We start from the raw sequence: 14,334 nt of genomic DNA, 5'->3' as shown, positions 1-14,334 counted from the left end.
AAAAGTTCTTCCATCACAAGTTATAAATAAATAAATAAAAATTATTAGAATAAACTAAAAAAAGAAAAAAAAAATCGAATTTTTCAAAATTAATTTGAATTTTGAAATTTTGAATTCAAATTATGTTTTTCGCAATCACGAGTTGCGACACGACCCTACTCATTGGTTACTACCCCACTCGCTTGTTTCTAGAAACGGTTTCTGTCCCTCCTCTTGGGAGGTTAGATGTGTATAGTTGTGTATGTGTAGGCTTGAGCGTGTGCATAAAGCTGTGTACGCACATTGGCGTGTGTGTATGTGTGTAAAGGCACGTGTGTGCATGTGTGTAAAAGCACGTGTGTGCATGTGTGTAAAGGCGCGTGTGTGTATGTGTGAGTGTGTATGAGCGTGCGTGTGTCTAGGACATGGACGCCACCGACCAGGAGCAGCGGCTACCGGGAGGAGCCGCACCTGCAGAAGACAGTGGGGTTGGAAAAGGAACCGGACATCAAGGACGATCAAATGAAAACAATTAGCAATCGTGATTGCTCTGTAAAACTTCAAAGGTCTTTTTGTCGGTTAACTGCTTTGAAAAGGTTGAGAAGGCTAATCTAGATCTTCTCAGAAAAACGATAACTGTGCGCGTATAATTGTTTAACACTGTGGAGAAATTTTTTTTAGATAAGGTTCAACATTAAAAAACTTATGCATCAATCTAAAATAATTTTTTTAAATATATTTCTTTATCAGTGAAGTCCGTCATAAACTCCCTGTATTCCGAAACAAATAAAAGAAATCCTATCCCCTGGATTGTGTATTGAAACTTCCAGACGAAACGATATCATCATGTCAATGACTTCATTGCTATGTGTGTGTGGGGATAAGGTGGTAGGGGGGGGGGGGCGGGGAATTTTGGTTAAACAACTTACAACAACTGAATTGGATATTTTGTATGCAGGAGGAGGAAAGAAATTTTTTTTGACAAAAACGGCTTTGGTTATTGTACCATATTTTCTACGGCAATGTGACGTAACTGCACAACCATAATATTTGCAGTCTGTGAGAAGGAAAACACCTTTTATTAGCATGTTAATCTCCCGTTATCTTTTATTTGGTCAAGAATGACGTAAATTGCCGTGACATTGGCTGCATTGTTACGTATATGTGCAATCATAACTTCATACAGAAAGACAGCAGCAAAATATTAAGGAAACCTTGATTCGAAGCCAATGGGTTCAACTACGAATATTTTAAAGTTTTTTTTTTTTTTTTTTTTTTTTTTTTTTTTTTTTTTTTATAGAGCATGCTTAAAAACATAGGATTTAACCGTTTTTTAAATAACTTGACAAAATTTAATATTTTTTAACAATTATTTTAAACGGTGCAATTTCATTGTTTATGCTTCTGCACATGACATCACAAATGATGAAATGCGATTCACTGATGCCATTTAGCAGAGCTCAGTATTTAATTCGCATATTTACTCACGTGTACTGGCAACGATATGGTTGATATCAAGCATAGAGTGCAATATTTAATTCGCTTCTTGATTATCATAAGTTGGAAAGGCGGTAGACAGATTCGCCAAATTACATCACTTGTGACGTCATAAAGACCACGACTTATCTTTAAAAACGGTCATTTAAATAAATTAATTAAAAATTAATCGTTGGCAAAATGAAAATTTTTTCTCGCTCCATCTTATTCCTATTTTTCTTTTTTTATTTTGCTTGTTCTATCAATTTTAGTGACTTTACTTTTGACTAAAGGAAATAACCCCATTAAGGAACATAGAGAATTAAGATTATACCTGCAGAACGCGAATTTTAACCCACAAACTAAAAGACACAAGTATAACCGATGCTGTAGCATTACTTGCTACCAAAACACATTGAGTTTGTCTCAAAAAAGATTTCTCGTAATTTAGGTTTAATTAATTTTGTGTCTAATTTCCTTCCTGTTGATGTTCTGTTTATTTTATATTTTTCTTTGATATATTCAGTTCTCAATTATGGTGTTCTTGCTTGGGGCCAAACAACTAAAAATAATCTAAATAGAATAAATATTTTATTAAAAAGATTTCACAGAATAATTAATAGAGATAATATTGTGGGTAACAGTAATAGGAGCTTTTTAAAGACCGTGGAACAAATTTATAAATATAATGTTGGTATTTTTATGCATGATTTAGTAACAAATGGTTTGAATTCAGAAATAGTAACAATCCGTGAATTGGTTCATAACTACCCCACTAGAAACCGTGAAAATATTATACCTATAAACGCAAAAACAAATCTATTGTTTAATGGCATTAACTCCTACGGACCAAGATTGTGGAACACCTTACCCAATTGTTTAAAAACCATTAATAATCGAAATTTGTTTAAGAATAGGCTAAAAAATTTTATACTTAATTCTACTGCAGTCAATTTAGGATAAAGCAGCATATTCGTAATAGTATGCCTCGGTTCTGTTATAAAATTAGACGTACTTTAATTGAATTACTTGTGTTGTGTTTATGTGTTCTTTGTATGATTATGCATTTATTTTTTGTTAATTTTATATTATGTTATAAACTGGCTCTAAATTAAGCTCTTCTCTGAGTGGTGGGAGCTAGTCAGGCTATTGTATAGCCTTTACTCCCATCTACTCAATCAGGGATTCTCAATTCGACTGAGAGAAATATATTTCTGTTTGTAATTTCTTTTTATTTTATATGTGAAATGCATATTTGTAAAATATATATATATGTGTGTGTATATGTGTATATATATGTATATATATATATGTATATATATGTGTATATATATGTGTGTGTGTGTGTATATATATGTATATATATTCCCTGATTGAAATAAATTGAATTGAATTGAATTGAATTGAAAAAGGCTTCGGTTTCAAACTATTTTACATAAAATAAATACTTTTGCGCTAACAAGTAAGAACATAAAAGAGATTGTTGTAAAATCATATCGCAGAAAATACACGTGTTTCAAGGTTATAAGGAACCACTTTTTCAATGCAAAACTCTATGAACTTGTTCATGTAAAGACATTCGAATCAAGTTTTTTAATCTTCTTTCCCGCAAATGTTAAAGACAAAAAAAAAACAGTGAAAGAAGGCTTAATGCATCTTAAAAATATTGCTAAAAAATAAAATAAAAAATAAATATATAAAATACTATAATAAATATTGAAAAACAAAAAATTGGAAAGTAGGATTTTGAAATGCGGAAGATCCGTTTGTCTGTTTGTCACCCATCCCACTAATAAATTTTGAGTGAATACTCCGATTCGGACATTCTTTTTTTCTTTGTTCAAAAGGTCTCGGTGAGGACACCCCATTCCTTTATTTTATCTGGTTTGAAAGAATTTTCGTTCAAGTTTGAACAGTTCAAGTGAAGTTTCAAAAAATAGGAAAAATATTATTCATAAGAAATGAAATTCTCTCTTTTAGACTTAACATTGACGCAAGTCAGAAATAGATGTGACTGAACTAAAATAATATGAACTCATAGCGCAAATATTGTTATCATGGCTGGGGAGTCGAACTTCTAGAGATTTAGGGTCTTCGACTCTAACTCCTCAAAGTACTAAACAATAGATACTTTTAGTTTCTTGAAATTAATAGTATTAAAAAAAACTAATGTTAGTAATGTATGATTAGAAATTTAGATCATTAGGGCTGCTTTTTAACCTTAATTTTCGATTACTGAATGTCTTTTGAACAATTTAGGGTCATTAATTTATTTTTTGAGTTAAAGATCGATAGATATTTTTTTAATTGCCATTTTCTCCATTTAGTCCCCAATTGCCGGTGATGACCGTTAACTTTGCCCTTCACTACATGGTTATAACATTTTCACGTGGCTATATACAAAATGGACGTTCCTTTCGCATAAACTATAAATTCCTATACAGTTCCATAAATCGAAAGACCATAAATACCTAAAAGAGAACTATAAAGCAAGTTCTTTTAGCGGCGAAACTTTGCGACGCGAGAAACCATCACCACAGTTTTACGTGTCACTTAAATTGTCAGCTTCCCTTTTGTCTTGCATTGTATTGGGTTGTAAAAGCTCTGATAATTTTAAACGTATGAATTCTCACGCGAGTAGCGAAGAATGGCGAAGATATGACGCAAAGGGTTCTTCTGACTTTATGCACAGGGACGAGTTTTAGAAATCTTTTTTTGCTACTTTTGGGAAGCAATGCTCGGATTTGCGGTTCGTCCCTGTACTGTACATCACATCCGTGCAATCAGTTTTTTCCCTCATATCAAGAAATCTCATTAATGCGGGTGAAAATGTAGATTTTTTTTTTTTTTTTTAGTCAGATTGTTCACTCTTAACGCGTGATTGTAAAAAAAAGCGAAAGAAAAAAAGTGAGTCGCCTTTAATAATAAGCATTATTTCAATATAGGGGTGGTTGGGGTAAGTGGGTCACCCCCCTGAAACTGAAATATGGATATGGTTATTATATACTTTTTTTACAATGATCATGTCATACATCATGTCATCACATTTTTTGGTTTTGCATATATTTGGGATCCGTGGAATTTTTTTTCTAAGTTATTAAATTTAGTCAAAATAAATAAATAAATAAATAAATAAATAAATAAATAAATAAAATAAATAAAAAAAGAAATAAAATAAATAAATAAAAAATAAAATAAAATAAAAACTAATTTGAATTTTGACTTCTGATTCAATTCAAATTATGTTTTTTGCAATTACGAGTGCGTGTGTGTGTGTGTGTGTGTGTGTGTGTGTGTGTGTAGATGTCTGTTTGTAGGTGTATGTGTGTAGGTGTGTGTGTAAGTGTGTGTTGGTATATGTGTGAAGGTGTGTGTGTAGGTGTGTGTAGGTGTATATGTGTGTGTGTAGGTGTGTGTAGGTGTATATGTGTGTGTGTATGTTTGTAGATATATGTGTGAAGGTGTGTGTGTACGTGTAGTTGTGTATGCATGCGCGTGTGTATGTGTTGTTGTGTATGCATGTGCGTGTGTATGTGTTGTTATGTATGCATGCGCGTGTGTGTAGGGTATGGACGCACTGGAGACGGTTTTCGCTAGAGGAGCAGCATCGTGAGGCCAGTAGACGGTGGTGCTGCAGAGGGAGGCAGGGGGAAATAAAATCATAGGAACATCAAAACAGTCAAATGAGAACTATAAACAATGTGATTGCTCAAAAAGAAAAAAAAAATATTTTTTTGCGAGTTCAATCAATATTTTTCAAAGAAGTGTTTGTAGGTTAGTTTTTATCATTTTTTTGTGATCATTAAATTTTTATGCATAGTTTAACTTAAAGTGAATCAGCCAGAATTTTTGTATAAAATATTGTTAATAAGTGTTTAAGAGAAGGGGTCCCACTTACCCCCGTACATTTTCGCTATAAGAGGAAAGTGGGTCCCCCCCCCCCCAATTGAAGATTTTAAAATCAAAAGCAACTCGAGAGATATATTTGTATAAGTGAAATACAAGCCAACTATGATGACCTAGTAGGAATTGCTAGTTCATCTGCAAAAACTGCTAAAGCTGGTGATTATGAATTTATGAAACTTACATTAAAGAAAGTATTATGTAGGTCTAATGTTAGAAGTTGATGATACAAATTTAAAAAAAAATACTGCTAAATTTGCAAGGACGAATAGAAATAGTAACACTTTTTATTATCTAGGTGCGGATGATCTTGGAACTATTACTGAGAATGAAGTGATAATAGTTCCTCCTCTTAGCCAACTTTAACAAGATGCAGCCATTTGTTGTTTCCAATTTCTTTTCCAATTTATAGTTTTGGCTAATTAACCGAAAGTTATCTTAATCAACTGTATTACGTTTATTCAACTCACCTTAATGAGTAAAAGTAAATTATGTACCTATAGACTTTCACAAATGTAATTGTTTCGCTTTTTGTTTTTAAAATTTTCCGTCATACAGTTTTAAAAGACAGAAAATATCTCATAAATAGATCCGTTTACAAAAAAATAACTCATACTAAAAATTTATACCTTTTGAGTAAAAAACCCTCACCCTTTTTTAGATTTGCTTGATTTAAATTTTTATTAAAGGAGTTAGCCCACTTACTCTTTATTGTAAGGTAAGTGGGACACCCTTCTGATTTTTTTTAAAAATATAATCGTGAATAATATTTTAACCATTATTTTAGAAAATAATGATGAATTTTTGTCTATTAATAATGTGCAACATAAAATAAGACAATTTTAAATTTATTTTTCAAATCTTTTGTATAAGGTTTCAAAAACGAACCATGCTCCAAAGGGGTCCCACTTACCCCAACGCAACCCTAATACATTTTTTAATTTATCAATAACTTTTACTTTCTGCTACTTCTTAAATAGAGGTCAAATATATCTTAAAATACCATTATTTAAAAGTTTTTAATATGTAGTAATGGGAAAACGTTGTCTTTGATGGCTAATTCCGTAGTAAACTTGTTACTAAAATAAGTCATCTTAAATACTATGTATTATTTCAATATTGTATATCTTTCAATCCATCAATAACTTTCGCCTTTGGCTACTTCTTAAACAGAGGTCAAATATATCTTTAAAAACATATCATTTAAAATTTTTAATTTGTAATAGTAAGAAAAAGTTGCCTTTGATAGCTAATCCCATAGTAAACTTGTTACTAAAATGAGTCGTCTCAAATATTATGCGTTATTTCAATATAGTACATCTTTCAATTCATCACTAACTTTCGCCTTTTTCCACTTCTTAAACAGAGGTCAAATATATCTTTAAAAACATATTATTTTAAAATTTTTAAATTTGTAATAGTAAGAAAAAGTTGCCTTTGATAGCTAATCCCATAGTAAACTTGTTACTAAAATGAGTCGTCTTAAATACTATGCATTATTTAAATATAATACATCTTTCTTTCAATTTATCAACCACTTTTGCCGTCTGCTACTTCTTAAATACATGTCAAATATATCTTTAAAAAATAATTATTCTTAAATGTTTAGTATGTAATAGTGAATAAACTTTCTGTTTAATAACTAATTCAACAGTAAACTTGTTACTAAATTTCTAAAAGTGGTCTATTAGTAAGCGTCGCTAGAGCTGTACTGTCTTTTTAGGCTAGGAGAACAGCTCGCCATGTTTTACAAAATATTTTTATCAATGATTCTCCTGATCCACATTGAGAAAAGCTGCAGAGGGGCAAGACAACGTGCTCTTCAAGTGTGAAGGTGCACTCTTTAAATAAATTATTATCAAATCAAGCGGATCAACTTAGTTGTAAAATCGCGTTTGTTAGAATTTTTGTAAATTTCAAAATTTGCAATTTTTGAGAAATTTCCGGACTCAGTAGTAAAATTCCTTATAGAATCAGTTATAATAAGAGAGAAAATGCAGCACAACCTGAATTTTGGCAGGTTTGGGTAATATTATTTTTTATAGAGCAAGGAATCTCAACTAAGTTGGAACTCAAAATGAATTTTTCTAAAAGATTTGTGATTCAAAAAGGAAATATATTCTTGAAATTTGTACGACATTTTTTTACATCACTGCTATAAATTTAGTATCTGGAAACCTTAGTTTCGTCCTAGAATGCTCGTTTTTTTTTTCTCTTTTAATAGCTGGACCGGATTTTGTAAATTCTTTACAATATTCTGTGATTTTCCTTCTAAAGTTTTGTTTGTCTCATAGACAGTAGATATAATATTGAATAATCCGTCTTTACAGTTAAAGGTTTATGCGAATCAATGATTGCAAATATGATATTTCTGCCTTATACTCAGAAATAAGTAAGAAAGAAAATACACCGATCCGTGAAATTTTTTCATTAATTTTACCGGTTCGCGGACAAAAAACGTTGCTGCTTTAAAAGAATATTCATTTAATGCATTGTTTTGTGCTTATTTTGCTTGAAAATTTTGTTTTGAACTCGTATTTGTTTGAACAAATCCCATTGAAAACACGTTATCCGTGCATGATATTGCGTACACGAGAAAAATGAGATAACCATTTAACGATAGAAAAAGTTTTTTTTTTAACCACACTGTTCTTCTACTAGCTTTATCTGCGATTTCTAAAATAACAAGCTTTTGTTTTAAACCAAGTGTGAAAAAACACGGAGAAAAAATAGAAGGGATTTTTCGCGTAAACAACTTTTTCTTTGTATTTTTTCTATTCATTGAAGTCATGAAACATATGTCAAATAAAAATATAAAATTGAATGATTTAATGTCTTTTGAAACTTTTTTTTTAATCAAAGAAAGCAAGCATTTTTCTTTTGTTCGTTTGATTTTCAGTTTTGTTTTAAGTTGTTTACATCTGTCCACAGTACTGAGAATGAAAAAGTGCCTTTTGAATTGAAACCGATATCAGCTGCAACAAACCAATCGCCACTTTAAATTTACAGCCTGTACACAAAACTATTTACTTATTATCTTTTAAGTTTTTGACGGTACATAGCGTATGTTATTAAGAATAAAAAGCATAGGAATTAAAACTAAATTATGAAAATTTTGCATGCAGTTATTAAAAGTAAAAAGTTTATGGACATTCTGAAAGTTGAGGAAAGTTTTGCGTTGAGAATAAAAATTAAATCAAAATTTATGTAATAGATAGATATAAGTAAGAGGACTTAATTATACGCAGAAAAAAAGAAACAAAATCTGTAAAACCTTAAAAATATTAATGGAACTTGGGTATTTAAAAGTAAAAATGTTTGTCAAAGTAAAAAAAAAATATTTTCATTATCATGTAGTCATTAAAGAGAAATGTTTGATGTTGATTAACTCTTAAAGATGAACGAATAATGGTCAGATACTGACAAATTTACTATGTGCATATAGAGAACGCCGGTTAATTGAATCAGTGGTTTATTGAACCAACCGCTTTAATGAATCAAATCGTCAAAAACAGAGCAAAATCCAGCTTTATTGAATTCGCCGCTTTATTGAATCATCCGCTTTATGCAATCAAAACTGTTCTGAACGAACGTGATTCATATAAGCGGCGGCCGCTGTAGAAAGCAAATGACGAATTGCATTGCGAAAGTAGTACCGGTTGCTTGTATATAAATACATATCAGTTATAATTTCACTTTGCTTTTTCATATTGATTAAAAAATCTGAGGAATAATGTAAAATGTTTTGAGAGTAAATTAAAAATTAAGATTTATGTAGTAACTTAGCTCGATGAATGCAGGGTGATTCACTCCTAAATTATGTTGCATCCTTTGCACGCAAGGTAGTAACTTATATACTTTAGAGCCAAAAACAGTTTTTACCACAATCATTGAATTACTTTTAAAATAGTATTAATAGATTTGTTTTGAGCAAAATATTTCTATACTAACCTTTTCCCTCGTTAATTTTTGCGCCTCAGCTCTTCGTGTGCTAAAATGTATATTTCAATCGTTACAATGAAACCAAATTTGGGCTAATGCGATATTTATTTCCTGAAGACTAAACCACTTTTTCTGTTAGAAATTTAAATTTTGGATGAAAAAAATAAACAAGCCATCTTTTTTTTTTTTTTTTTTTTTTTTTGTAATAGCCAAATAAATCTTCCAGCAGTAACATGGCCAAACCTGAAATTTCAACGAAATCGGTCCGGTAGTTTCCGAGATTATCCCGGAAATGCAAATTTGGAGTTAGTGTTTTATTTATATAAATCTTTTTTACCGTTATGAAATAATTGGTCTTATTTGAAAGGCTCATAGCTCTCCTATTTTCATATTCTTTCCTGTGGCCACCCAGATTTGTTCTATAGCCCCCAAGGGAGCCACATGGTCCCGTAAAGAAGGTCCCCTTAGTATACAGCAAACATGCAATGTAGTTAAGAGATGTTAAAATAATGTCTTGATTAACGAAATAAGAAGTAAAATGCTTTAAAATGATGGAAATGTGACACTATCGAGCCATTCCACGGAAAGCGATGATTTTGACCCGAATGTGACGCCTCATATATTTCATTAAAAATAATACCTTAAAAGGGTAATGATAAAAATTTTGCTTATCAAATTACAAATGAATGTGTGATCCATTAGGCCAAAGATTTCGTTATTACTTTTTAAAATAATTATTTTACTGAAATATATGAACCGTTAAGTTCTACTTTTTCGTGGCTCATATATTCTACTTTTGCGTGGAATGGTCCAACACATAATTTTTCCCAATGGTTTAAGCTATTGTTTCTTAACAAATAAGATATGTTTAATTTACATTGGAGTTTTTTCTCTCAAAGTCTACAATTGATTTTGACATTAATACAATAACTAGCGGCGCTACCTGGCTTTGCTCGGTATACCTCGAAAATAAAAGTTATGTCAAGTGACGCGTGTTCAACAACCAGGCTATAAAAAAAAAAAAAAAGTAAACATTTTGAATCCCCCGATTACAGGAAAAGCCTTTAAAACAAAAGCCAGAATTTTATTTGTTCACAGTTGAGAAAACAAAATGGCAACAACTCTTTCATCTCAATGATTTTCTTCACTTCACAAGTTTTAATAAAAGCGTTGTTACGGAAAGTTGAGCTGAAGCACTGAATAATAATTTGAATGGAGGAAAGCCTTCAAAAAAAAAAAAAAAAAAAAAAAAAAAAAAAAAAAAAATAGGGATTTTATGTCGAAACTAAGTATTATAATTAATATAGTTTTTAATTGATATCTCCTCTAATTATTATCGGAGGATTATGTTAAAACGCCAAACATGAATACGGGAAAATCACGAATCTTTTGATACCTGGTTCGATGCTCAGTTCACTGGTGTTCGGGAGAAGTAACTCGAAAATAGATACATAGGTACATACATAGATACTCTCAGTTTTTAATTATATAAGATAGAGGAAAAATATTAGCTAATTCATAAGCAAGTTACAAGACGTTAACTTTGGATGTCCCGCACGTGACGCATGCAAATAAATAACATTTGAAATAACGAAATTATTTAATTAAAAATGCGTCTGGTATATTTTTGTATCAAATGTAAAGATGAAAACGTTTGCTTACCCCTGTTTAATTAAAATGTTAAGAAATATGACAAAATGTTTCTGAAGTTAAAGCGTCTTTTTGTCCTGCATGTGACGATGGAATGGCCCTATCTATGAAAAAAGGTTCACGTAAAGAGAACTTAAAATTAAAACAACTGTGCATAACCATGTTTAGAAAATTAACTTTTTATAAGTTTCTTACGTTGAAAAGATGTTTGATGTATAATAAAATTAGCTGTGAATAAGAATAAAAACTTTAATATTAACCGCATATAATCTTATTTCCTCTTGCATTCAAAATCTAATTACAAAAACGTATTTGCAGTACATAACTTCTAAACAAAAACACACCATTTTATTACTTTTTCTTTTCAGAACTGTACATAGATGTCTTGAAAGAGAGAAACTGGGCAATTTCATATCTATAAAGCGTTTAGCAGCCCGATAATCTATGTCAGAAAGCGTCTGGAGAGGGTTATGCATTAGACAAGAATTTAGAAAAGTAAGCGTACAATGTATTATATTCTTCCAATTTTAATAAATAGTATTTAATTTTATGTTTATTTATGCTTAATTTGTTGTAATCTGGCTAAATTTGGCGTTTGTTCTATTAAGTTTTACTCAAAATTACCTTAATTCTTGAGACTTTACATGCATGTTGAATTTGCTTGCCATGCACAATTTCACATTGGGTTAATGGGATTGGCGAGAAATCGGCCAATGTTGCCAAGTTTGGCGACATTTCAAATCCAACATGTAAGTAGCATCTCAAACTTACAAATGTACATTAATGGATTGCTCCTTTTCTCTAGAATGTAGTAGGATTACAATCAATATAGCAGACAGCCTGGTTATCACATCCAGAAACCGCAGTTTCGTTCTTATTAGAACTCTTCGGTCTGGATTAGTGAATAACCAAGCTAAAGGCAGATGTCATCTCATTGAAGCTGAGAGTGCCAACAAACTGGTAAATAAAGAAAGTTTATGTCACCCGCGAAAGTCCACACCATGATGCGGACACTCATTACCTATTCAAAGAATTTCTTGATGTGTGTCGGACTCGTAACAATGTAAACAATTTATTTTAACTCTTTAAGGAGGTCCGGACACATTTTGAAAAACATTTTGTTAAACAGTTTAGAGTTTTGCATTTTTTTTGTACTGATTCACCATCTATTTAATAAGCAAAATCCCAACATAAATATTTTTTCAAAAAATTTTTCATTTAATTAAATGTGTTTTAAAGAAAAGGGGGTTGCTTTAAATTGCTAAAACTCAAAATGTTTTCGGTCAATTTTTAAATTGTTTTCGTAAAAATATGCACAAATATCTTAGCTTTAATTTTTATTTGGCGATTTCAAAAATATTAATTCAGTAAAAAATAAAAAATATTTGAAGAAAAATTTCGAAAAATTCAAAAAGATACTTCTTTAAGAAAAAAAATCCCTTTTTTTTTTTGCAAAAAACGTTTTTTTTTTTTTTTTTTCAAATTTGCCGATTAAAAACTAAAGTACATTGTTTGAAACAGATATGCTCCAAATTTAATTACTTTATCTTTATCACTTCTTTACTTATAAGAGTTTGAATGCAAAATAACGGAAAAAATTGCATAATTCAAAAAAACGCGTTTAAAGTTTTAATGTTAAATATAATATTAGTTCAATGCATGCAACAAAAATCATCATGTCTTTCGTTGTGATTAAAATAGAAACATGATTCAAACGTCCTTTTAAGCAGTTTTTTTTTAATGATTAAAAAAAAAAAACATAATTTGAAGATTTTTGGTGTTTAGTAAACTATGGAATTCTCATTCATGAAACATTACGAGGTTGCGCATTTCAAGTTCTGTAAAAATTCGTTCAATAGATTTTGGGCAAAATTTGGGACGTATTTCTCTTTATCGTCAATTAGCGATACTAAGTAACAACTAAGTTTCAAAATTTGGTGAATTTATTTTTCATTGCAGAAATATATGGATGGTTGAGAATATTATCTACATTTAATCTACAATTAAAGATTAGTTTGAAATAAAAGAAGAAGCATGAGAGTATAATCCTAATGTATTTTCTTTATGATTTAAAAAAATAATAATAAAAAATAAAATAAAAAATAAAAGATCTGTAACCTACTTCTCCCAATTAACTCTAATTTGAATTCCGAAATTTTGAATTCAAATTATGTTTTTCGCAATCACGAGTTGCGACAAGACCCTACTGATTAGAATTATTGTTTCTAGAAATAGCTTTCCTCCAAGCATGTCCCTCCTCCTGAGTGGTTACGTGTGTATAGTTGTGTGTGTAGGCTTACGTGTGTGCACGTAGGCGTGTGTATGTGTGTAAAGGCGTGCGCGCGTAGGGGAGTGTGCATGAGCATGCGTGTGTAGGACACACGCTCAGCAAAAGTGGATTCCAGTGGACAGTGCTCAGGACCAGCAGCGACGCCGCCGGTGGACGGTGGTGCTGCAGCCCTGGTCCAAGCTGAAAAAAGAACTACAACGTCAAGGACTGCCAAGTGAGAACAATAAGCAATCGTGATTGCTCAATAAAATAAAAAATTCTAAAACAATTGTTTTTATACTACTATAGAAAATCAAATGCTTCAATATCATAGTAAAAATGTTACACACACACAATACATATTTAAATTTAGAAAAAATTTTTAATTTAAGGAACACATATATGTCTCATGGTCCTTAAAGGTTAAAAGTGAACATGTTACGTAATTTCTTAACTTGTGTTCAAACAAAAAACTTGAATTTGATTTTGATAAAATATTTGTGATTTACGTTTAAGGATAAGTAACTAGCTGCTAGAAAATGTTTCTTATCTAAACTTATTAAGCTTTTGAAAGGAATAGAATATGCTTTTGACTGTTATGTACCATTGTTTTCATAATGACAACAGCAATTCCCATAAAATGTTTACACATGAGAATAAGAGTGTTGTATTAATGTGTAAATTAAAAATAATTTTAGAAAAAGTTCATCATGAGCAGTAAAAAAGTTCAGTGATTAATTGTTTGATTCTTTTTTTCCTCTAAATAATAATTAAAAAAAGCTTAAAATCAATTTATTCATTTTTGATGATAAATAAACTAGTTTATTAGTGGTCGCTACTCTAAGTATAAATATAATACTTGTAGGTAAAAAACATTTCCATTTTCGGTAATGAAATTTTCATGCAAATTTCGAACAATCTTTATATTCTATAAACTGAGTTATTTGGTATCAAATTATTCCACGTTTTATAAATTCTGGTTACAGAACTAATGAAGTTACGTTCTTCTTTTAGGGGACAAGCAACCTTTCATATTTATAGCCATTATACACAGTAGTGATAGAAATGAATCTTTAACATGAAAGTCTCGTGTTGTCATACTGTCAATAATATTC

At 30.6% G+C, this 14,334-nt stretch overlaps 1 protein-coding gene across 1 annotated transcript in view; it reads left to right on the top strand.

Moving 5' to 3' along the window:
- Positions 1–14,334, top strand: part of LOC129223952 (mitochondrial sodium/calcium exchanger protein-like) — a 92,596-nt gene that overhangs the window by 30,500 nt on the left and 47,762 nt on the right. Inside the window, exon 2 of the mRNA XM_054858336.1 lies at positions 11,319–11,445. The gene's annotated coding sequence lies outside the window, so the exon portion shown is untranslated. The remainder of the gene's footprint in view (positions 1–11,318; positions 11,446–14,334) is intronic.

The sequence above is a fragment of the Uloborus diversus genome, chromosome 6, assembly GCF_026930045.1.
Source record: "Uloborus diversus isolate 005 chromosome 6, Udiv.v.3.1, whole genome shotgun sequence".
NCBI lineage: Eukaryota > Metazoa > Arthropoda > Arachnida > Araneae > Uloboridae > Uloborus > Uloborus diversus.
This window is presented reverse-complemented; position numbering and strand designations above follow the sequence as displayed.